We start from the raw sequence: 3,950 nt of genomic DNA on the forward strand, positions 1-3,950 counted from the left end.
TGCTACTTAGATCCTAGCTCGGACTTGATGGCGTTCTTATATTATATTAATTTAATGTCAAATATACAGTCTTAATAACTAATTTTTGAAGAAAATTTATAGTTTTTAGAGAAAGAAAATTCTCGAAATTATCGATGATTATACGTGATATAAAATTTGAATATCCCATTTGTTTTCAAACTTTGTGCGCTCGCCGCAGTGACTATTGTTAAAATGCAATGCATTCTGCGCTCGCCGCAGTGACTACTGTCAAAATGCATTCTGCGCTCGCCGCAGTGACTACTGTCAAAATGCATTCTGCTCTTAGCGCTGTTTATAATGTGCAAATAAAATATACGCTCGCTCATCTATCTGCATTAGTGTCATCTTGTGCACTGTGTTCATACAAGAATTCGTGCAAATGGAGTAAATTGCTACCCATATGTGCACATGGGTGCATTTATATCTTACCGTTTAGAGTACAAAATATCTATTCTCTAATGGGTAGATATGATTGCAACCCGTCTGTAATACACAGCAGCGTGTTTATAATCCAGTAAGTAAATTAATAGCAAATTGTTGCCAATTTGGCATTAAACTCACTTACAAAGAACTTTGCCCATTTTTATAAAGGTTTTAGGCCCCTCGCGTTTAGTAACGAGATTTAAAATGAAAGATTATTGTTAGAAGATCGAAATATTTCTATATAAACATAATCCTTTATTGTAAGTTAATACCGTTCAGAGATACACTCTTTGAAAAATTAGAAAAATGTACGAAATGGCTTTGTTTCATTCGATTTTTCGACGTCCTAGGCACCTCCCTGTGATGACGGATAATAAACTATTTTAATATATCAATTGAAGTACTTTATACAAATAAATTTGTTACTACTGATCCAGCTAATTGCAAGTTTCTGGATGTGAGTCAGGGATATTCAAAATAATTGATTGTAACCATTACCACTATCACCACGGAAAAAAGTCCTGGATGCCGAGAAATCGAATGAAAGAATGCTATATAGCATATTTTTCTAATGTTTCAGAAAGTGTATCTCTAAACAATGTCGACTTAGAGGATTATGTCTGTAGAATATTCTGATCCTCTAACAATAATTTTTTATTTTAGCAAAGTCTCGTTGTTAGACGCGAGGGTTCTAAAATAGACAGGGTTTTTTGTGGCAAATCCAATTATTAATAAAGTGAAACGTGATATAAAATAATGTAAAATCTCATAAAGTGAGAGAATGTAAATGTAATGTTTTATTATAAAATAACAATAAATATTTTAAAATTGAAAAATCTTCCTATACTTATCTTCCCTATAATCATGTAATGGTCATCACCTGCGATGACGTTTAAAATTTCCAAAGAACTTTGTTCCCAATTGCAAATAACACTTATATAATACTAAAAAGCAACGTACATTAAAATATGTTTAACGCATTACATTTGTTTTGCTTTTTCACTTAACTTTTGCATATACCCTACAATAGATTAGGCAGTAAAAATAATCAATAACTCAATAACATAAATGTTTTGTCGTTTATAGATCTTCACAAGTTCGAATTCCATTTCAACGATGACAAAATCTTTTCCTGTTCATATTTTTTATTGTTTCTATCGTATATCGACTGATATCTTTCGGGAGGTCGTATCTTAAAAACTGTCACTTTACAGGATTCGTAAATTTTTGTTTTGTTGATAAGCAACAAACAAGATAGTTTGCTTTACTTTCAAAAGTATAGTGATTTGGAATTAAAATACAGCTTTATTGTTTAATTTGATATTATTCGTGAAAACAAACGCAAAAACGCAATTTTTATAGATACGACGTACTTTAAAATTGTAATCAAATAAACAAGTTACGACATATTTAGTTTTAAATAACATTTATTATTGTTATTTAAAAATAAATATGTCGTATCTTGTTCATTATTTGATTATAATTTTGAAGTGCAAATTTGTCGTATCTACAAATACGAGAAAATACGAGAAAATTTTGACAACCAATTCATTTTTGGTAATCTATTTTAAGATAGGATGTAGACACTTAGCTTCGGGGTTGCCTGACTAAGCGTTTAAGCAGAAAAACCGGAAATTGTGTAAAATCGACCTCGAATTGTGTAAGATACGACCTCACAGCTTCGCAGGATTCCCTCGCTGCTCCGATGTCACCTTCTGCGTCGTTATTTTCTGAAACATTCAAATGAACGATTCGATTAAGTAAAGACAGAAGAAATAGAAAATTTGTGACATAAATGACATAGTACGTGAAAATCAATTACACTCACCACCTTCTTTTAGGCTGCTCGGGATGTCCCTCGTGTTCCCTCGATGCGAAGCAACGTTGCTCCTTCCCGCGTGGATATTTTCTGTAACATAAAAATAATCGAATCGATTAAATAATTGTCACGCGCATCGAACATCTTATTCGTTATTCAGATTAATATTATATTTTAAATTACTTCTTCGAAAAAAATTTTTACGTTAGAATCAACTTGAATCAAATTTTTCAAAATATTTCTTTTTACTAATTTAAATTTCGAAACACGATTTAATGTAACAACTGAATAAGCACAAACAAAAAAAGAGATTCTATATCTTTAGAAAAAATAAAAAGTAACATTTACCAGAAGTGTTGGTACGCCGATGCCCGATGCCTATCCTAGGCCTCCTCCTCCTCTCAGGCTGCTCGGAATGTCAGCTACGCAGGATTCCCTCGCTGCTCCGATGTCACCTTCTGCGTCGTTATTTTCTGAAACATTCAAATAAACGATTCGATTAAGTAAAGACAGAAGAGATAGAAAATTTTTGGACATAAGTGACATAGTACGTGAAAATCAATTAAACTCACCACTTTCTTTCATGCTGTTCCGGTCTCGAGCCACATTGAGACTCGTGGCAATGCAGTGTGACTTCATCCCTTAAGCAAGAAAAATCAAGAAGCATTTCAGCTATATTGCATTAATTTTACAACGTTTTTGCAATATAGTCGAAATGTTTCTTGACTGTTCTTGCTTAATGGAAATGTAATTGCTGAAAGGAATTAAAAATTATTCCCTACCTACGTTTTAACTAGGTCCTTTTTTTTTTTTTTATTTTACGTGGTGGAAATCTTCCATCACTGGAATCCCCACGACGTCCTGGAGGCAACCCGTCAGCAGTGGCAACCAGTCACGGTGGCTGTGCCACCGATCGGGGAGCACCACTGGTCGGGGAGTGCCTCCATTCTTCCGGGGTTTGAGTGACCAGTGACCCCCCTTTCGGGAGGAAGACTCCCCCTTCCCCGGGGCGGGGCGGGGGGAGTGCCGGATTCTGCAGAGAGCAGAACATTAAAGTTCCGCCATTTCCCCGCAGCCTACCGGCTAAAACCACCACGAGTGACCCTAACGCCGCGTGATGTCGCCGAAGGCAGACAGGAGGAGGATTTACTTTTTACACGCTCACTACTGGAGAAAAGCGTGATGTCGCCGAAGGCAGACAGGAGGAGGATTTACTTTTTACACGCTCACTACTGGAGAAAAGCGTGATGTCGCCGAAGGCAGACAGGAGGAGGATTTACTTATTACACGCTCACTACTGGAGAAAAGCGTGATGTCGCCGAAGGCAGACAGGAGGAGGATTTACTTTTTACACGCTCACTACTGGAGAAAAGCGTGATGTCGCCGAAGGCAGACAGGAGGAGGATTTACTTTTACACGCTCACTACTGGAGAAAAGCGTGATGTCGCCGAAGGCAGACAGGAGGAGGATTTACTTATTACACGCTCACTACTGGAGAAAAGCGTGATGTCGCCGAAGGCAGACAGGAGGAGGATTTACTTTTTACACGCTCACTACTGGAGAAAAGCGTGATGTCGCCGAAGGCAGACAGGAGGAGGATTTACTTTTTACACGCTCACTACTGGAGAAAAGCGTGATGTCGCCGAAGGCAGACAGGAGGAGGATTTACTTATTACACGCTCACTAC

The 3,950-nt window shown here is 37.0% G+C and overlaps 1 long non-coding RNA gene across 1 annotated transcript; it reads right to left on the minus strand.

The window, feature by feature from the left end:
- Window positions 1–1,782: 1,782 nt before the first annotated feature.
- On the minus strand, window positions 1,783–3,496 carry LOC139769708 (uncharacterized). Its single transcript, XR_011717618.1, has 4 exons — window positions 2,836–3,496; window positions 2,612–2,736; window positions 2,273–2,353; window positions 1,783–2,174 (listed from the first exon to the last, which is right to left on the minus strand). It is a non-coding gene; the product is annotated as an uncharacterized lncRNA (long non-coding RNA).
- Between the last annotated feature and the right edge of the window lie 454 nt (window positions 3,497–3,950).

This window comes from Temnothorax nylanderi, unplaced genomic scaffold, assembly GCF_030848795.1.
Source record: "Temnothorax nylanderi isolate EJ_2023f unplaced genomic scaffold, tnyl_v1.0 TNYL_tig0024_pilon, whole genome shotgun sequence".
Classification (NCBI taxonomy): Eukaryota; Metazoa; Arthropoda; class Insecta; order Hymenoptera; family Formicidae; genus Temnothorax; species Temnothorax nylanderi.